The following is a 21,770-nucleotide window of genomic DNA, read 5'->3' as shown; positions in this document are numbered from 1 at the left end:
GGTGCCTCCCATTTCTCTTGATCATCTTTGAGATGTTTCTACACCTTGATTGGAGTCCACCTGTGGTAAATTAAATTGATTGGACATGATTTGGAAAGGCACACACCTGTCTATATAAGGTCTCACAGCTGTCAATGCATGTCAGAGCAAAAACCAAGCCATGAGGTCGAAGGAACTGCCTGCAGAGCTCAGAGACAGGATTGTCTCGAGGCACAGATCTGGGGAAGCCTACAAAAAATCTCTGCTGCATTGAAGGTTCCCAAGAGCACAGTGGCCTCCATAATTCTTAAATGGATGAAGTTTGGAACAACCAGGACTCTTCCTAGAGCTGGCTGCCCGGCCAAACTTAGCAATCAGGGTCAAGGGCCTTGGTAAGAGAGGTGACCAAGAACCTGATGGCCACTCTGGCTGAGCTCCAGAGATCCTGTGTGGAGATGGGAGAAACTTCCAGAAGGACAACCATCACTGCAACACTCCACTGATCTGGGCTTTATGGCAGAGTGGGCAGACGGAAGCCTCTCCTCAATGAAAGACACATGAAAGCCCGCTTGGAGTTTGCAAAAAAGCACCTAAAGGACTCTCAGACTGTGAGAAACAAGATTCTGTGGTCTGATGAAACCAAGATTGAACTGTTTGGCCTCAATTCTAAGCGTCATGTCAGGAGGAAACCGGGTACTGCTCATCACCTGCCCAATACCATCCCAACGGTGAAGCATGGTGGTGGCAGCATCATGCTGTGGGGGTGTTTTTCAGCAGCAGGGACTGGGGACTGGTCAGGGTTTAGGGAACAATGAATGGAGCAAAGTACAGAGATATCCTTAATGAAAACCTGAAACAGAGCGCTCAGGAACTCAGACTGGGCCGAAGGTTCACCTTCCAACAGGACCATGACCCGAAGCACACAGCTAAGACAATGCAGGAGTGGCTTCGGGACAACTCTGTGAAGGTCCTTGAGTGGCCCAGCCAGAGCCCTGACTTGAACCCAATCGAACATCTCTGGAGAGACCTGAAAATGGCTGTCCACCGATGGTGCCCATCCAACCTGACAGAGCTTGAGAGGATCTGCAGAGAAGAATGGCAGAAAATCCCCATATCCAGGTGTGCAAAGCTTGTCGTGTCATACCCAAGAAGACTCGAGGCTGTAATCGCTGCCAAAGGTGCTTCAACTAAGTACTGAGTTAAGGGTCTGAATACTTATGTCAATGTGATATTTCAGTTTGTTTTTTAAAATAAATTTTCAAAACTTTCTAAAATCCTGTTTTCTCTTTGTCATTTTGGGGTATTGAGTGTAGATTGATGAGCGAAAAAATGAATTTAAACGATTTCAGCATAAGGCTGCAACATAACAAAATGTGAAAAAAGTGAAGGGGTCTGAATACTTTCTGTATGCACTGTAAGTCTGGTGTGCGGACGTCCCAATTTAGGACATTTATTTGAACGTCGCGTTTTCATTGTTCTCGGGTTCCGTTTAATAAACCTGTTTATTTTTGTACATTTTAATTCCGTTTTCGTTTGAGTTAATTTCCACAGGATTAAAGACTGCTCAGGGATCGCGTCAGGAAAAAGCATCCAGCTTCTTCTTCTTCTTCTTCTCTCTTTCCCCCGCGCGTCGATATAAAATGCGCTATTGAACAACGCCTCGAATAACCCTCGATTTGCTATCCATGATTCCTCGGTATTAACCAAGGGGGAGCCACGCGACAATATAAAACTTGTCTTTCTTCAACATGTTTCATTCAAGCTTTTACGCTGCTGTGATCCTGTCGATGACGACCACCATTTTCTTCACATTACATAGAGCTAAGAGTTGTAGATGAAGTTGATGAATTCGAAATTCCCGACGATGTTTGTGACGATCGACATCCCTGTGCCTACAGGTAAAGACCACATCCCCAGAGAGGTACCGCGTCAAGCCAAGCAGTGGCTGCATCGACAGTATTCAGACAGTGGACATTCTCACGACCTTGCTGTCGGGTATGTACATTTTGTTCAATCTTGATTATGGCTTCGCGGTACGCGATTCTTCCCGTTTGAAGTCAGAAGTTCCCAGGAGGAGTGGTTATTAATCTAAATTGATATATATGTGGGAAAAGTACATGCGGGGGGGGGGGGGGGGAAGGGTGGGGGAGGAAGAAAGCACATGGACACTGCTCGGGCTTCTTCTCGGACACCAGAAGGTCTACGAGGACACTAGAACACGAGAACACTAACAACACTAACACAAACACACAAACATTAACTAACTAACACTAACACTAGCTAACACTAACACAACACTAACACTAACACTAGAACACGAGAACACTAGAGGGTCGAGAAGGTCTTCTCGGACACTTCCAGGAAAGAAGTCGGTATTTCAAAAAGGGGATCTGGGGTGAATTAACGGGGGTAGAAAAGATCAAGGTTTTGGATGGGGGAAGATAAGAGATGGTGGTGAACAGCTGTTTTAAAGACCTGGAGGGAGGAGTGGGATTGAAGAGAGTGAGGGAGTTTGTTTCAGAGGCGGGAGAAAAGAGGAATGAAGGACTGAAGGTGAGCAGAGAGTCTTGATTTTGGCAATTTCACCAGAAGAGGGTAACTGGCAGATCTTGTGCAACCTGTAGGAATATTTGGGGAAGGAGCACAGATAGAGCTGGGGGGGAAAGGCCGGAGAGGATATTTGTTGTGTTGTAACTAAAGTTTGTTCATGGCATTTAAAAAGTCGGGGCCTCGGGGGGTTTACTGGGCTCAAAGTGGATCCAGGTTTGACCCCCCAAAATGGAGCCACCTTTCGAGGACATTTTCCCACGCAGAGCAGGGGTTGGCCTTTTTCGGGTATCGTGGTCCCCTTTTTTTGAAGCAATGTTTTGTGGCCGGATGCCCTTCCTGCCACCAACCCTGTTGGTCTGATTGCCTCTTGTGACATCCAGGGAATTACCAGTGAGCTGGTGCTCAATTTGCCTTCCTTGGAAGGATGGCAGGCTGAATCAACCCCCCTGGCATTGATTCAGTGATCGACCGGGATTTGAACCCAGGATCCTTGGATCCCAAGCCAGAACCCTAACCGCTAAGCCAAGTTGACCCCCCCCCCTCCCCCCAAATAGGAATTTGCTTTTTCCTCTGAAACTACTCACACTATTTTGATGAAACCTGACCACACCTTCACCACCCGTGATGTACCAAAGTTTGTTCACGGCATTAAAAAAAATCTGCCCCTTGATGATATCACTTGATGATAATCCGAGGCCGTGCTATTGAGCATCATTGGGTATTCACTGCCAGAATTAGATTTTCGGACATTTTTCCGACTTGCTGTTCGGAGTGGTACCCTCCCTGCTCATCCTTGCCTCCGTCTGACTCCTGTGCCACTGCCACACCGCTCGTAACTTTGACCTCATCGGCCTCCTCAATGCAAATTGGCTGAAGTGTAACTGATATAAAAATTAGATGACGTGCGACATTCAATGTAAATAGTCTTTGTAGGTATTGGCATTAGTTAACCTGGCTGACCTGGTCGAGCTAAATTTGGTGTAACAGTTTTAGGTTGTCGTAGAGATCATACTTTTGTGATGATTGCCATTTTATTGTCCTGTGTGAGGGCCTTAATTCCACAGTTGTAAAAGGAAACTTGTCTATCAATGATGACAGGTCCCTTCTGTCACACCTTGAATGGCGTTTTTGTTTTAGCATCTGCAGTATGTCGGCTGGCAGGATGGCCTTCAGGTATAGTAGTATGCGCACTCTCCTCTGAGTAGTCCAAGCCTGGGTTCGAATCTTGACCCAGCTATAAACTGTAATCCTGGTGTTAGTCAGGTTCACTATGTTAACAAACATAATTTCTTTCAAAATTTTGGGATTAGCAAACCTGTACATTTTTGGAATCTTCAGAGCATGGAGAATCTGAAAATCAATGTTGGCATTTGCACAGACACCTGCATGGCCGCCATAAAATACATATTTTGCGCGATCTCGGCTTCTAGTCAACCTAGAGACTTAATTAAATATGCTAATCCTATGTTTTCTGGGTCAAGGAATCCAATAAAGGCCTCAAAATAGTGCTCAGGATTATAGAAAAGCAACAAACAATGGTAATTGAAAACCATTGTCTTTATATTTGTGATATTGTAGCGACCCATGGGTCCCCCAAGCGAGACCAGCAGCAGAATCTCCTTGCTCCAACCGGTGACGTCACCGGCGGACAACCTCGGCGCCGGGGTGGCTGGTCACGTGACCACCAAAGCGTGCCGCGCGTGCGGTTATAATCCTTTGCACCTGTCGGTCACGTGACCACCGAAACACGCCTCGCCTGAGAGGCGTGGCTTTCGGTTTCAGTTATGCTTTCTGGTTTTGGATATATATGCAGCCCGATAAACGGGCTTTTCAGAGTTCCCGAGTTGGTTTTTACAATAAACATCTTCTCGGACGAGTTTGTGTCTTGCCCGTCACTTCGTCCGTCTCAAGCAAGAGCCCGGCTCTTCATTGGTGACCCCGAATTTACGACGCGCGATGGACACCGCAGTGTCCCTCAAACTGCCCACCTTCTGGGAAGCACATGCCGCCGTCTGGTTCGCGCAGGCAGACTCCCAGTTCGCCCTGCGTGGCATAACGGAGGACGCCACTCGATACCATTATGTGGTCGCCGCGCTTGGCTCCGCGACTGCCGCACGCTGCCTGAGCTTCCTCCAGAACCCGCCTGCTGACGGCAAGTACGACGCCATCAAGGCACTTCTGCTGGGCGCTTTCGCCCTCTCCCCGGCTGAGCGCGCACGACGCCTGCTCGACCTTCCGGAGCTCGGCGATACGCGCCCGTCCGAACGCATGGATTACATGCTCGCATTGCTCGGCGAGCACCCCTCGGATTTCCTGTTTCAGGAGCTCTTTCTTCGCCAGCTCCCGGCCCAGGTACGGGTCGCCCTGGCAGGTACGACCATCGTGAACCCCCGCGACCTCGCCAAGGAGGCCGACAAGATCGCTTCGGCAAGCCGGCTCGCCGGAGCAGCGAGCCAGCTCGTTGGGGTGGCGGCCGGGAGCCTTCCCACCCACCTGCCCGACGCCCGCGACGCAGTTTCCTTCCCGGAGGCCGCTGGGCCGGCGCGACTGGCAGCGGCGACGCCGCGTCGCGCGGGCCCGACGCGTCGACCGGAGCCCCGCCGGACCTGGCCTGGTGTTATTTCCACGCCAGGTTCGGGCGGCAGGCCCGATCATGTCAGCCCCCATGCACGTTCGGCAAGTCGGGAAACGGGCGAGCCGGCGTTCCCTACCAGCAATGAACGCCGGCCGTTCCGGAAACCTGCTGTTCATCGTGGACCGAGCGTCGGGACGGCGCTTCCTCTGCGACACCGGCGCTCAGCTGAGCGTCATTCCCGCTTCGGCGGAGGACAGGCGGGCTGCCGTTTGCGGCCCCCCCTTGGTCGCGGCCAACGGCTCCGCCATCCGCACCTTCGGCCCACGCACCATCGCCCTCCGCTTCGGCAGCCAGCTCTTTCACCGGCAGGCCCGATCATGTCGGCCCCCATGCACGTTCGGCAAGTCGGGAAACGGGAGAGCCGGCGTTCCCTACCAGCAATGAACGCCGGCCGTTCCGGAAACCTGCTGTTCATCGCGGACCGAGCGTCGGGACGGCGCTTCCTCTGCGACAACGGCGCTCAGCTGAGCGTCATTCCCGCTTCGGTGGAGGACAGGCGGGCTGCCGTTTGCGGCCCCCCCTTGGTCGCGGCCAACAGCTCCGCCATCCGCACCTTCGGCCCATGCACCGTCGCCCTCCGCTTCGGCAGCCAGCTCTTTCACTGGGAGTTCGTGACGGCGGACGTCCCCATGGCTTTGCTTGAGGCCGATTTCCTGTGTGCCCACGGGCTGCTGGTCGACGTGAAACGCCGGCGTCTCATCAACGCTGAAACTTTCAGCTCCCTGGCATGCGCCTTGAGCCGTGCCGCGCCCACCGAGTTTTCCTGCGCCCTCCCATTGGCAGACGACTTCGCACACGTCCTTGCGGAGTTCCCGGCCCTCACACGACCGACGTTTTCGGCCATCGCGGTGCGCCACGGCATCGAGCATCACATCCCCACTACGGGCCCGCCGGTGTATGCCCGGGCTCGCCGTCTCGACCCCGCCAAACTCGCCGTCGCCAAGGCCGAGTTCGCGCCGCTGGAGCGCCTCAGCATCGTGCGGCGCTCCGTCAGCGCCTGGGCCTCGCCGCTGCACATCGTCCCAAAGCCGGGGGGCGGATGGCGGCCATGCGGCGACTACCACCGCCTCAATGACGCCACTACGCTCGACAGGTACCCTGTCCCGCACATCCAGGAATTTTCCGCCCGGTTGGCGGGGCGGACCATTTTTTCAAAAGTGGACCTGATTCGGGGGTACCACCAGGTGCCCGTCCGCCCGGCCGACATCCCGAAGACGGCCGTGATTACACCTTTCGGCCTCTTTGAATTCCTCCGGATGCCCTTCGGCCTCAAAAACGCGGCGCAGGCATTCCAGCGCCTGATGGACGGCGTGCTGCGCGACTTGCCGTTCCTCTATACCTACCTGGACGACATTCTCGTCGCCAGCACGTCCAGAGCCGAGCACCTCCTCCACCTCCGGACGCTGTTCGGCTGCCTCAGCGAGCACGGATTGATCGTCAACCCGGCCAAATGTCACTTCGGTGCGGCGACGATCGACTTTTTGGGCCACCGCATCACCCGGACCGGCGCCGTGCCGCTGCCAGCCAAAGTCGAAGCCATCGCCGGTTTCCCGCGCCCCCGCTCCGTCAAGGCGCTGCAGGAGTTCCTCGGGATGGTGAACTTTTATCACCGCTTCGTGCCCCGAGCGGCGCAACTCATGCGGCCCTTGTACACCGCCCTCTGCGGCCAGCCGGCGAAGCGCGACGTCATCTGGTCCACGGACATGGACGCTGCTTTCACCGGCGCGAAACGGGCCCTCGCCAACGCCACGCTGCTGGCCCACCCGGTACCCCAGGCTCCCATCGCCCTCACCACGGACGCCTCCGACTATGCCGTGGGCGCAGTCCATGAACAATGGGTAAATGGGGCCTGGCAGCCGCTCGCATTCTTCAGCCGGCAACTCCTGCCCAACGAGTTAAAGTACAGCACCTTCGACCGCGAGCTCCTCGGGCTGTACCTGGCCGTCCGCCATTTTCGCCACCTCCTGGAGGGCCGCCCGTTCACGGCTTTTGTCGACCACAAGCCGTTGGTTTTCGCCATGGCCAAGGTCACGGAGCCGTGGTCGGCCCGCCAGCAGCGCCACCTCTCCGCCGTGTCGGAGTACACCACGGACATCCGGCATGTCGCCGGGAAGGACAACGCCGTGGCCGACTGCCTTTCTCGAGCCGGCGCCAACGCCGTCCACCTCGGCGTCGACTTCACCCTCATGGCAGCAGACCAGGCCACCGACGGCACGGTGCAGGCGCTCCGGGTGGCGGACACGGGCCTCCGCTTGGCTGACGTCCCCTTCGCGGACACAGACCTGCTGTGCGACATCTCCCAAGGCCGACCTCGCCCCGTTGTGCCGGTCACCTGGAGGCGTCGCATTTTTGCTTCGCTCCACGGCCTCTCTCACCCGGGCCGGAAGGCGTCCCAGCGGCTGGTGGCGGCGCGTTTCGTCTGGCATGGGCTGCGACGGGACATCCGCGACTGGGCCAACGCCTACACACCCTGCCAGCGGGCCAAGGTCCACCGGCATACCCAGGCTCCGCTGGCTCCCTTCACCGTGCCCGAGCGACAGTTCGACCATGTCCACGTGGACCTGGTGGGTCCCCTTCCCCCATCGCAGGGGTTCACCCACCTGCTTACCATGGTGGACAGGACCACCAGGTGGCCGGAGGCCGTGCCCCTCACCTCCACCACCACCGCTGACGTGGCCCAGGCGTTCATCGCCACCTGGGTCACGCGTTTCGGCGCACCGGCGGACATCTCGTCGGACCGCGGCCCACAGTTCACGTCCGAACTATGGGGCGCGATCGCCCGCACGTTGGGCGTTACCCTACACCGCACCACGGCTTACCATCCCCAGGCCAACGGGTTGTGCGAGCGGTTCCACCGCTCCATGAAGGCCGCACTCATGGCCGGCCTCCAGGACGACGGCTGGGCCGACCGGCTCCCGTGGGTCCTTTTGGGCCTACGCACGGCCCCCAAGGAGGACCTCCAGGCGTCCACCGCCGAGCTGGTGTACGGCCAGGCCCTCCGCGTACCGGGCGAGTTCATGCCCGACGCCACCAGCCCCTGGTCCGCCGCGCGCCGGCGCACGGACTTCCAGGAGGCCGCCCGATGTTTCGCCCCGGTGCCCACGTCCCGCCATGGCGACCCCCAATCCTACGTCACCCCAGCATTCCGCTCGGCGGAGTACGTCTACGTGCGCCACGACACGCACCGGGGGCCGCTCCGACCACCATACGACGGACCCTTCCGGGTCCTACGACGGGACAACAAGTCCTTCATCGTCAGCATCGGCGGCCGGGTGGACCGGATTTCGCTGGACCGCCTCAAACCGGCCCACATGGACGTCGGCCAGCCGCCACGGCTGGCTCTCCCACCGCGGCGCGGCCGCCCCCCGTCTACTTTACCCCCCGTCCACTGCACCCCCCGTCCGACCACCCGCCACCACACCGGACCCCCACCCCCCGCGACTGGCCAGGGGTCGTTTCGGGCGGGTCATCCGGACCCCCCTCAGGTTGACCTTCCTGGATCAAGTCCATTCTGGGGGGGCATGTGTAGCGACCCATGGGTCCCCCAAGCGAGACCAGCAGCAGAATCTCCTTGCTCTAGCCGGTGACGTCACCGGCGGACAACCTCGGCGCCGGGGTGGCTGGTCACGTGACCACCAAAGCGTGCCGCTCGTGCGGTTATAATCCTTTGCACCTGACGGTCACGTGACCACCGAAACACGCCTCGCCTGAGAGACGTGGCTTTCGGTTTCGGTTATGCTTTCTGGTTTTGGATATATATGCAGCCCGATAAACGGGCTTTTCAGAGTTCCCGAGTTGGTTTTTACAATAAACATCTTCTCGTTACAAGACACATCGTTTGTGTCTTGCCCGTCACTTCGTCCGTCTCAAGCAAGAGCCCGGCTCTTCAATATAACTGTATGACATAATACATGATATTGCAAGTCCTTTGAAGTTATAGGTTGTTATAGGAAGTTATAGGTAGTATCAGATTGAACTATAAGTCCTATACACAGGATCTACGAGGTCTATACCATTCAGGAATATGCTTTTACAGATCTTCATCACTGTCCTGAGTGTCATTTTCGCAAAGGTGTCTACACAAATGTAAACATTAATTTTTGGATTCCTCATGCTCTGAATATTCCAAAAATGTATAGTTTTGCTAATCTACCAACATTTTGAACGAAAAAACATAGTGAATCTGACTATGTCTCGCAGGCAGGACCAGGCATCATCGTGTCTGTCGTCCCTCGTATGGACGCTAACTGCGCGACCCGTCTGCTGACATTAGTTGGTGGACGTTGAACTGAAGATCCCACGGCGTCCTTCGCGAAGAGTATGCGAGGTATCGCCGGCACCCGGATACATTGAGGATACATTTAGGCTACACACGTGACTACTTGGGAGTGGATGACCCACCCGAAAGACCCGCCTACTGAGTCCGAGTAGCAATGGCAACCGCACCGGCAGTCGCGAGTCGATCGTTCCTCTCGGCCGAGCCGCTCGGGTTCCGTTCGTGTCGATACGATATTATAAGGAATGTTAAAAGGATCAAATAATCATTTATTATCCCTAATGACGTATTTGATAGAGAGGATTGTTCGTGGGGGTGGAGGCGGGGCTCGGCCATGAGGAGGAGCTCGTCGTGGATAAATAGGACGTAATGCGTCATCACGTACAGTTCATCAGTTGGTTTGTCAGACGAAAATAGGCACAGGGTGCGGGCTGCGGACATCGTGGTGTGCTTGAACGTTATAGCTGCGGCTGATAGCGAAAGGTAAGTTGGGGCGGGGGGGAAATGGGTGAATGGAGACGGGGCGGGATTATTTATTTTAAAGACTTTGTCGTGGGTGTTTCTGTTACGATGTACGTGTCGGAGACGTGGACTGTCTCTGCTGGGTGAAAGCGGAAGCTGCATTGCGAAACCTTGGAGACGAAGATTGCGTCACGTCGGGTTCACGTGCCGGTAGGAAGGTCTTGTGCAAGACGAGGTGTCCATGGGGTCGCTGGGTCGCGACCTATCGCGGCCACGTCTCCGTTTGTTCGGTCAATGTTCGACACGCCATGGTGTTGCTGCATGGTCCTTGCTTGAGTCGGTCTACCTTGGCATGATAGGCCTTATGGTTGCTGCATGGTCCTTGCTTGAGTCTGTCTACCTTGGCATGATAGGCCTTGTTGCTGCATGGTCCTTGCTTGAGTTGGTCTGCCTTGGAATGATAGGCCTTGGTGTCGCTGTATGGTCCTTGCTTGAGTTGGTCTACCTTGGAATGATAGGCCATGGGGTTGCTGCATGGTCCTTGCTTGATTTGGTCTACCTTGGAATGATAGGCCATGGGATTGCTGCATGGTCCTTGCTTGAGTCGGTCAATGGTCGACACACCATGGGGTTGCTGCATGGTCCTTGCTTGAGTCGGTCTACCTTGGAATGATGGGCCTTGGTGTTGCTGCATGGTCCTTGCTTGAGTCGGTCAATGGTCGACACGCCATGGGGTTGCTGCATGGTCCTTGCTTGAGTCTGTCTACCTTGGAATGATAGGCCTTGGTGTTGCTGCATGGTCCTTGCTTGAGTCGGTCTACCTTGGAATGATAGGCCTTGGTGTTGCTGCATGGTCCTTGCTTGAGTCGGTCTACCTTGGAATGATAGGCCTTGGTGTTGCTGCATGGTCCTTGCTTTAGTCGGTCAATGGTCGACACGCCATGGGGTTGCTGCATGGTCCTTGCTTGAGTCTGTCTACCTTGGCATGATAGGCCTTGTTGTTGCTGCATGGTCCTTGCTTGAGTTGGTCTGCCTTGGAAAGATAGGCCTTGGTGTCGCTGTATGGTCCTTGCTTGAGTTGGTCTACCTTGGAATGATAGGCCATGGGGTTGCTGCATGGTCCTTGCTTGATTTGGTCTACCTTGGAATGATAGGCCATGGGATTGCTGCATGGTCCTTGCTTGAGTTGGTCAATGGTCGACACACCATGGGGTTGCTGCATGGTCCTTGCTTGAGTCGGTCTACCTTGGAATGATGGGCCTTGGTGTTGCTGCATGGTCCTTGCTTGAGTCGGTCAATGGTCGACACGCCATGGGGTTGCTGCATGGTCCTTGCTTGAGTCTGTCTACCTTGGAATGATAGGCCTTGGTGTTGCTGCATGGTCCTTGCTTGAGTCGGTCTACCTTGGAATGATAGGCCTTGGTGTTGCTGCATGGTCCTTGCTTGAGTCGGTCTACCTTGGAATGATGGGCCTTGGTGTTGCTGCATGGTCCTTGCTTGAGTCGGTCTACCTTGGAATGATAGGCCTTGGTATTGCTGCATGGTCCTTGCTTAAGTCGGTCTACCTTGGAATGATAGGCCTTGGTATTGCTGCATGGTCCTTGCTTAAGTCGGTCTACCTTGGAATGATAGGCCTTGGTATTGCTGCATGGTCCTTGCTTGAGTCGGTCTACCTTGGAATGATAGGCCTTGGTGTTGCTGCATGGTCCTTGCTTGAGTCGGTCAATGGTCGACACGCCATGGGGTTGCTGCATGGTCCTTGCTTGAGTCGGTCTACCTTGGAATGACAGGCCTTGGTATTGCTGCATGGTCCTTGCTTGAGTCGGTCTACCTTGGAATGATAGGCCTTGGTGTCGAGCTCATAACCTGGAAGACAAGTGCAGGTGTAGAGAAAGGAGTGTTGGGCAATATGATTATGATTTTTACGGATCATGTCCACGTGGTTAAGGCATTTAAGCAATTTTTAAATTGGGATGTGTACCATCTTACTATAATTCACCAAATGTCCGTCTGTCCGTTCGAAGGTACCGCAAAAACGGCTCAACCGATCGCAACGATATTTTGGGTGGGTATTCCTGGGACCACTGGGAGTAAAATAGGCTATTTTGTTTTTCGAAGTTTTCCAGTTTTTCCAAACACGATGGAATAATATTTACCGATATGAACAGTGATGTGGCTTTTGTTGAAATTCTACAAATACTGTTTATTCTACGTACCAGGACAGAGTAGATAGACTCCTGACGAACTCTTCCTATATAAACGTGCGGCTCCGAAGTAACACGGCAGCGTGTGCAAAGCGACTGAGAAACGGGTGTAGTGGCCGCTTCCGTGTTACAGATTCGGTGTGCACTCTTCACACATAAGCGTGCGACTGAAAGACGTGTAGCGGCCGCTTCCCTTTTGCAGAATTCAATCTTTTTTCAAAATGGGCGCCATGTACTGTTTAGATTTTGACGATTTGCATGTGATATGATTGAACGGATGTTTATATGAATCGTTTAAAATAAAAAAAAGCCTTCTGATATTTTGCCTTTTCATTTTGGGCTTCCCAATTGAAGCCCCGCCCATAGGGTGGGTACCGTTGTTAGTTCTGGGAATTTGGAATCCATTCCATTCCGGGTACCATTTATTTATTTATATAAGGGGACTATTTCTACATTGGGGTTCACGAACATATTGGCCCACCTTTGGTGGGCAATTTAAAGTTGTGATGTTTCCAAAATAAGTGATGCTTAATTCTGGAACATACTGTACACAAAAAAATTGAATATACTGTAACTATATTTGGTCTTGCTGAACCACACTAGAGTTTGTGATTTGAAAAGCCAAGTGATCAATTTTGAAGTGTGTGTGTTTATAGATAGAACGCACTAAGGAGGTCGATACTTTGAGATCTGGTAGGTCTCCATTCCATGTCCTGAACCTGACCCACGTGTGGAGATAGCAGCCAACAACTTGCACACACCTATATGTGCACACGCTCACAAATACTCATGCACGGAGGTATATACTTTGAGACCTGGAAGGTATATACTTTGAGACCTGGGAGGGCTCCGTTCCACCTTCTGAAAACCACCTATGGAGATAACGACCAACGGCACACACGCACAACGTGCCAACAACAGCATGCAGACTCTGATCGCTGTCAAGGAAGTGTGCCATGTGAGTGATACACACCTGGGTTTGACAAGATATTTGTCGTGAAGACAATGGAACTATCAGCACGAATCTTCCGTGTAAACTTTGACCTGGTTTATTGATCCACTTCAGGATATTTCACACGAGTGTGCAAAATGCTTAAGCCCTCACGAGGTCATATTTACAGTCCATGGCCGCCATGGTCTTTCAAGCCGGAGTCTCCAATAACAGATACTGGCTGCATGCCCCTCACTCGCCATCATATTTATCAGCATCTGGTTATTAATGCGATTTCCTTTTGGGGAATCGGTGCCGTACTTGCATCGGTTCGAGATTTTCCGGAACATGCGTCGAACGGTCGATTGCGAAGTTGTTGCAGACTTTGGTTTCTCCGATTCCACGTTCTCAACCGTCACAAAAATTGGTACTCGGTCTGGTGCTTGGTTTTCAAACACTTCAACGTATCGGATATATTTTTGTGACGAGGAATCTCTGTTGAACAAATAAAACGTCTAACCTTTGGACCGTTCTTTATCCTTCCTGAAATGATTTCAAAATGGTAATGACTGCTTTTATATTTGATTAATTGTTAAATTCGGTCTTATCTATCTATAATTCCAGTAATCTCTGTCTGTACGTTTGTCTGTGACCGCTGTTTCTCGACAACCACGGGTCCGATATACTTTTAACTTGCCAGGTATATTGCTGGGGACCCGAGGATGTGCCTTTTCAAGGTTTCATATTAATCGGACAATTACTTACCGAGCTATGTCCAAAAAACGATTCAACCAATCAGAGAGCAGCGAACGATCGCGTGTGCCGAACGTGGCGGGCACACTCTGCCTCGGATGGCACATTTGAGAGCGTATTCATTTATTTCACGTTTGCAAACTATGTTGGCGTTAAACTATGTTTTACAACTAATAAAAACGAATTTGCGATTCATTCGCTTTCCTGCGCGTTTGTGCACGCGATGGCGATTTCTTTACCAAACTCCGGAAGCCGTTCGCTTTGGACCAAACCATTGCATGTAAATAGAGGGGGGGGATTGTCACCACTCGCAAGCCGTTCGCTTTGGACCAAACCATTTCATGTAAATAGAGGGGGGGGATATAATTTTAGATATAGATATAGTACGGGCATGCCCTAGTTAGTTAAATGGGTGTAATGTATATATGTGCATCTTGGGGTAATGTGAGAAATGGTGCATATGGCTATATAATCAACTCTATCTAGTTGACCTGGGAAAATGTGAAGCTCCTCAAACCAAAAGATATGGAAGTTATCAACGGGTAACCTGAGCTTTCTAAAGCACCTATTCCTCTTTGGCAGGTTTGAAGTCTAACGGCATTCCGAGAGTGGTTAGAAAAGGTTACTAAAATACAAGATGTATATCTAAAGTTGTTAAAAGTGAACTCGAAGTGGTGTCGAGTTCATCAGGTGCTTTTAACACAATACCTGCATTCTATCACAAGATGGGCCACATCAAACCAGAATTGGCGGTGTCATGGTTGGAGTATCCACTCTGAGTCCGGGAGGTCGGCGGTTCAAACTTGGTCATCCAGGCCGAGTCATACCAAAGACTTAAAGTAGTATGCGCAGCTTCCTGCGTTTGACGCTCAGCATTTAAAAGTACAGTATAGCTCAAACACAGGCAAACAGCTACAAGTTGGCAACACCATTGGCCTCCTCCTGCACTGAAGTTCTTTGTAAGGAACATTATTATTACTATTATACTGCACAGTATCGATGTTAAAATTGACTTTAATGGCTCTTTTGGGGGTGTTTGTCACACGTTATTGTATTGGCTTGGCTATGGTTTTGACAGATGTTTTTTTTGTGATCTTACTGTACGTGCCCACTCCTCCAGCAGTACATTTATCCCTTTAACAGCTTTGAGCTCACACAGTCCAACTTTGTGTATAATATGGAGAACCACCACCAAAGGTGGATGGAAGTTATGTTTTCACCCCTTGGTTGTCTGTCTGTCCGTTTGTGAACAAAATATCTCAGTTGTGGATGGATCCGGACGAAATTTGGCAGAGATGTAGCGTATGTGACCAGGACGAAATGATATAGATTTTGGTGAAGATTCGGATCTGGCTACGATAATTTTTAAAGCGATTCTTCGCCATTGGGAGATGTGGCCAAAAACTATGCACAGCAGGATATCTCAAAAAGTTGTGGACGGAATTGGACGAAACTTGGTGAACCGGTTGGGTGTCTGACAAGGACTATTTGATGGATTAGATTTTGCTGAAGATCTGAATATGGATTCGGATATGAGAATTCTTTAATTTTTTAAAAGTGATTCTTCACCATTGAGTGATCGGGCTAAAACCAACATATAGCAGGATGTCAAGTTTTGGACGGATTTGGACGAACCTAGGTGGGGTGCCGGCTTGGGATCCTCGGATCCTGGGTTTGAATCCCGGTTGAATCCCGGTCAATCGCTGAATTAACGCCAGGGGGGTTGACTCAGCCTGTCATCCTTCCGAGGTCGGCAAATTGAGAACCAGTTCACTGGTAATTCCCCGTGTGTCGCAAGGGGCGACCAACAGGGTTGGCGGCAGGAAGGGCATCCGGCCATAAAACATTGCTTCAAAGAGGGGCCATGGTGCCCAAAAAAGGCCAACCCCTGCTCTGCGGGGAAAAATGGCCTCTAAAGGTGGTTTTCTTCTTCTAGGTGGACAGGGTGTGTATATGACACGGACGAATCTACTAAATTTTGGTGAAGATCTGGATCTGGATCCAGCTAGTATAATTTTTTAAAGTGATTCTTCACCATTGGGCCAAAAACAATTCAAAGCAGGAGATCTCAAAAAGTTGTGGATGGATTATTTTGATTAAATGTGATTCTGTATTGTGATTTTTCTTGTCTACTCTAGGATAAAAAAAACGTAAACTGTTCACCTGGTGGAGGCATGCTCTCTATTGAGTGCCGTTCTAGTTTTCATACTATTATTATTGCCGATAATATACGTATACTACTATAATTTGTTATTAATGTCACATCAAAGGCGTGATCCGTTAGCAAGTAACTCGCTTACTGCTCGCCAAGCGACTTGCTTGATTCAAAGTACATGAGCACTGCAACGGAATGGAGTGCTCTGCACCGCTTAACAACATGGCGGTATCCAATGTAAGCAATGCTGTCATGGTTCTTGAGCAAATACTCTGGGTTGTCGTTTTCAGTTTTACTCAATCCTCTTGTGACAACGACTTCCCCCAAAAAATAATTGTGATAGCAGCAGCTACTAGGAGCATTATGAAAAAGAAATGGGGAGTTAGAAGGAGGAGCTCCCCACCAAGCTTATCTACGGAGCTTCCACTGTGTATTTTGGGTAGTGACGTGAAACAGTTTTGCTTGTTTGTAGATTTTAAATTATTAGAATGAAAAGTAGAAGTAACAATAAAAGCATGAAATGTGTGTTTCAATATCGTCAGCCTCTGTGATAGTTCAATGAAACAAGTAGCCATCAATCTGGGACGCCATCAATCAAAAGCGAAATAAATAGCTTTTGACTACGGTGGCCATTTTTGCGAACATACGGAGGTGTTCCGTTCGCAAGCAGCTTGCTTACCACTTGCCAAGCCTTAATCACTCCCCCTGCTTGCTCAGCACCTAGGCGAGCAGTTTGAAACAGAACGACTGGCTTGGAAAGCGATAGCAAGCCGCTTGCTAACGGAACGTGCCCCGGGTATGAGATAGTAGGTAGTGTCCAGTCGTTATCGGTCTGCTCATCAGGGTTGATTACAACTTGACTTTTTAAACTAGTGCGCATACATCAGACTGTTGGTCAAGAACCTTTGGCTCTACCAATGCCGATCCAGCCTACTTTGGAACACTGACATTCTTAGCCTCGCCAATTTCCTGTGAAGATGGTTCCAATCATTAACAACCCTCTAGCTGAAAAAAATTATGATCGACTGTAAATACAAACCAGCTACTAATAAATGCAAACCATTTAAGAAGCGCTCAAACATCAGGGAATAAATTATGGCAAAGTACATGTTACAATATCGGTCAACACCAATTTTGAGTCCAAAACAAGCAACCTCCTACAAAAGGCATAAAAAAACTAGAAAAATACAATTACGGTAAACACAAATGCATAAATATTGATATGCTTTCGCCCATGTTGGATATCAACCCACTATGTTTGATCTCAATTAAAGGTCACATGAGAGATAGATAAAGCGAAAACATCAGATGCTTCTAACTCGAGTTATGGTCTGCAAACCTATTCTCAAAGGGCACATGACCTTTGACCTGTTGAACCCCAAAATGTAATCTGTTCATCATTATATTCCAGTCGATATTTTTGCCAAGTTTGGTTGAAATATCTTCAGTGGTTCTCAAGCTGCCGTGGTAACAAAAACCGATCATGGATCATGGATGGATGCATGGACATGGAACTAAAACATAATCCCTCCAGCCTCAGGCCTTCGCAGCTGAAGCAAATATTTCCAAAACTATGTATTGATGACGTCATCAAAAAAGAATGCAAACAACAGGGATGGTAGCTTGAAAATATGTGGTCCATCCTAACATCCTTTGTCATCAAATTAGAGTGAACAGAAGATTATGAGTTCTCTCCAACCTTGACTGTTGAAAAGCATCCAACTGTATTCCGAAGCACTTTATTAAAAAAAGTTGTCGAGCTGTAATTTGAGGACGTTATAATTCAGATGACCTCAACGAGTGGTTAGTGATCACTGATCAATAGTGCATGCTCATGTTACTAGCTAGTAAACCATGTAGTCTGGCTTAAACAGTACAAATTGCTGAGGCCGAATCTTCACTTGTGTGGCCGGGGCTGAATGATGGGAAGCAAGGGAACGAATGATGGGAAGCAAGGGAACGAATGATGGGAAGCAAGGGAACGAATGATGGGAAGCAAGGGAACGAATAATTAAAGAAGAGGGCAGGAATACAGTAACCTTGTGAATAAGAGAAAAGTTAATTGATGAAGAGGGTGGATGATGTGAAATGGTGCACTGCCACTTTGAAGCCTTGGAGTGAAGAGTGGGATAGAACAGCTTCAGGAAGGCTATTCTACAAGTGGGATAAACGAGGAGTGGAGGTATGTAGTAAGTCTGTACAGGAAGTCCTCGATTTACGTTGCTTCGATTTGCACTTCATCATTATTGTGTTAACGCCTTTTCCTGCATGCGATTTTATTTATTTATTTTTAACTTCTCTGCAGAAATAAACTCTGCCGCGTAACCTCTCTGCTCAAGTTTTCTTGACCCTCAATGTCAAAGAAGCATAAGACAATATTAATACGAACATAAAGTGATGCTCGTGCATCAAAGAAATGTAAGACCCTTACGTTAGAATTTAAATTGGACATTATAAAACCGTCATGGGGAACTCGTTCGCAAATCGGACGTTTGGCGTCCTTTTACTTCAGTATTCTACGATCAGGACGATAATCGAGTACAAGGCGAGAATTCTCAAAGATGTGAAAGGATTTGCACCAATGAAGTTAAAGGTAATTACCAAGAAAATGAGTGGAGCGGTTGCTGAGATGGAAAAATTTTGATTTTGTGGGTCGAGGAGCAGACAACAAACGGCTTGCTTTTTTGTTTTTCGATGGTAATTCTTGAATCATGATCCTGGTCCAGAATTTGCTTGTTTTGAATTGTCTCGCTGCAAGTGCCGATGTTGAATGAATTTTTTTTTTTTTTTTTTTTTTTGGGCAGATCCAGTTCCAGGTTCAGTTCCTCTAAAATTGACCAGGTTCACATTCCGTTCCAGTTGTATATGTGGTATGTTATTGAGTGATTTGTTTGACTGAGAATATATTTTGCCAAACTTGTCCAAAAAAACCCTTCAAAATGAATCGAGAACATGCTCCACCAAGAGGGCTTGTAAAACCATCAGTTTGGATATGGAAATGGATGTGTTGAAGCGATGCGAAGGTGGGGAGCATTTCGTAAATATTGCCCGCATGCTTGTACTAACTATCACCTTAGACTGTGGGAACAATTATTACTAACTTCACCACGGAGAAGATCTGACTAATGAAGACTCACAAAGGGCAAGTGAGTACCGGTAGGTGAAAGATGCTGAGAACCCGACACCTTTCGCCAAAAGAGCTTGCAACGAAACTACTCTGAGGCTTTCAACCACATTGAGCAAGGGCTCAACTTGTTTAGGGACAATGACCCCAGTATGGAGCGTAGCATAAATTGTAGCCATATAATTGAGTGCCCTGAGTTGCTATAATGAGGTATACCACAATAAGAAAGCTGTCCAGACCACTCTTCTTCCCTACAAACGTCAGGAAACCCAACAACTCCAACAAGAAAAGGAACCGTGTGAGCCATGCATGAAACTAGCCAAATGGGAGACGAAGAGACAGAAAGCTCTGCCTCACTGTCTCGGTAATCTCTCTAATCGTCACACAAACCTCTCGGGCATTGGCATGCATTAATACACACTGCTATTTTTTGCTGAGTACAGTGTGCATTTATGTGCAGTAATTTATTAAAATAACCATTTATCAATGTTCTCCATTTACTTGTTTAGTTATGGTCATTGGTATTCACCTACAGTCACATGAAAAAGTAAGTACACCCCATGTAAAGTTTTGACTTTTTCAACATATTTCAACATACAGCTATTTGATCTTCATTTCAACAATATTGATAGATAAAGGTGATATAATATAATAAATATGAAACATTTACATTTTGTAGTCCATTGTATAATTTAAATAAACATAAATGCAAATTTTGCATGTGGAAAAAGTAAGTACACCCAGACATTTATCACTACTTCAAATACCTAAAATTAGAATCAGGTGCACCAGCTCAGGTGCAAATGATTAGAACATTGTTGGAGAGGATCTTGGGGGAACCTGTCTTATTTAAACCTCAGACAATTAGTTTGGTTTGCTCTTTGTTGTTGAAGTGTGTGGCATCACCATGCCAAGATCAAAAGAGCTCTCTGAGGCCTTCAGAAAGAAGGTTATAGATGCCTGCGAGTCGGAAGGGATTTAAAAAGATCTCCAAACAATTTGAAATCAATCCTTCGACTGCCCGGAAGATCATCTCCAAGTGGAGAATATTCCAAACAACTGCCAACTTGTTCAGGCCAGGCCGCCCCAGCAAGTTCAGCCCGAGAGCAGATGGCAAGATGCTGAAAGAAGTCTTGAATAACCCCAGAATGTCATCACGGGACCTACAGGTAGCTCTTGCCACTGTTGATGTCAAAGTGCATGAGTCTACCATTAGAAAGAGGCTGCACAAATTTGATCTACATGGGAGGTGTGCCAGGAGGAAACCTTTGCTGTCCAGAAAGAACACCAGGGCAAGACTAAAGTTTGCCAATGAACACCCAGGCAAAGACGAGCACTTCTGGAACAATGTGCTCTGGACAGATGAGTCAAAGGTGGAGCTATTTGGCCACAGTATCAGAAGACATGTTTGGCGAAAATCAGACAGCATTTGACCACAAGAACCTGATACCAACTGTAAAGCATGGTGGTGGAAATATTATGGTTTGGGGCAGCTTTGCTGCATCAGGGCCTGGGCAGCTCACCATCATAGAATCCACTATGAATTCTTCATTGTACCAGAGGGTGATTGAGGATAATGTGAGGCCATCTGTTGGAAAGTTGAAGCTCAACCGAAGGTGGACCTTGCAACATGACAATGACCCTAAACATACCAGTAAATCCACCAAGGAATGGCTGAAATGAAAGACATGGAGGGTTCTGGAATGGCCAAGTCAAAGCCCGGATCTAAATCCCATCGAGATGTTGAGGGGGGATTTGAAACGAGCTGTGCATGCAAGAAACCTCTCAAACATTGCAGAGCTGAAAGAATTCTGCATGGAGGTGTGGGCAAAAATTTCTCCCAGTCTATGTCAGAGACTGGTAGACAGTTATAAGAAACGCCTACTTGAGGTTGTTTCTGCCAAAGGGGGCAATACCACCTATTAGAGCCAAGGGTGTACTTACTTTTTCCACATGTGAAATTTGTATTGATGTTTATTTAAATTATACAATGGACTACAAAATGTAAATGTTTCATGATATTTGTTATATTATATCACCTTTATCAATATTGTTTCAAAATGCAGATCAAATAGCTGTATGTTGAAATATGTTGAAAAAGTCAAAACTTTACATGGGGTGTACTTACTTTTTCACGTGACTGTATTCATACATAATATATTGTTTGCTTCTGCCCCCAAAGGTGGATGGAGGCTATGTTGTCACCCCTGTCTGTTTGTCTGTGAACAAGATATCTCAAAAAGTTGTGGATGTATTTGGATGAAATTTGGCAGAGATTGGGTTTGTGATGAGGATGAAATGATTAGATTTTGGTGACGATCCAGATTTGGATCTGGCTATTAGAATTTTTAAAGCGATTCTTCACCACTGGGAGATATGGCCAAAATGTTATGGATGGATTTGGATGAAACTTGGTGGACCAGTTGTGTGTGTGACAAGAGCGAATCAATTGGATTTTGGTGAAGATCCGGATATGGATTCGGAAACGAGAGTTATTTAATTTTTACGTGCTTATTCAACATTGAGAGATCGGGCGAAAAGTGATATACGTAGTGTGTTCAAAAAGTATCCGACCTTTATTTTTTGTGCGTAAAAAAAAAAGAAGCTAGGGAGGCATTGATTGGTGCACGTATGTAGGCGATCCTAATGCGCACGCGTGAATTTTTTCCCACCTGCAGAAGCTGTCATTCGACGGCAGACC

At 49.1% G+C, this 21,770-nt stretch overlaps 1 protein-coding gene across 3 annotated transcripts in view; it reads left to right on the top strand.

Annotated features, from left to right (window-relative positions):
- The first annotated feature begins 9,578 nt into the window (after positions 1-9,578).
- The window catches only part of LOC137430278 (protein lifeguard 2), a 35,854-nt gene continuing 23,662 nt past the window's right edge, over positions 9,579-21,770 (top strand). The window contains exon 1 of one of the 3 annotated variants that reach the window (XM_068121039.2): positions 9,579-9,923. The gene's annotated coding sequence lies outside the window, so the exon portion shown is untranslated. Of the gene's footprint in view, positions 10,113-12,762; positions 13,065-21,770 lie in introns of those variants that run through there. The other 2 variants (XM_068121040.2, XM_068121041.2) reach the window with 2 other exon arrangements.

Source organism: Myxine glutinosa, chromosome 6 (assembly GCF_964187855.1).
Source record: "Myxine glutinosa chromosome 6, kmMyxGlut1.1, whole genome shotgun sequence".
NCBI lineage: Eukaryota > Metazoa > Chordata > Myxini > Myxiniformes > Myxinidae > Myxine > Myxine glutinosa.
The sequence above is the reverse complement of the archived record's forward strand: the minus strand, read 5'-3'. Positions and strand labels throughout refer to the sequence as shown.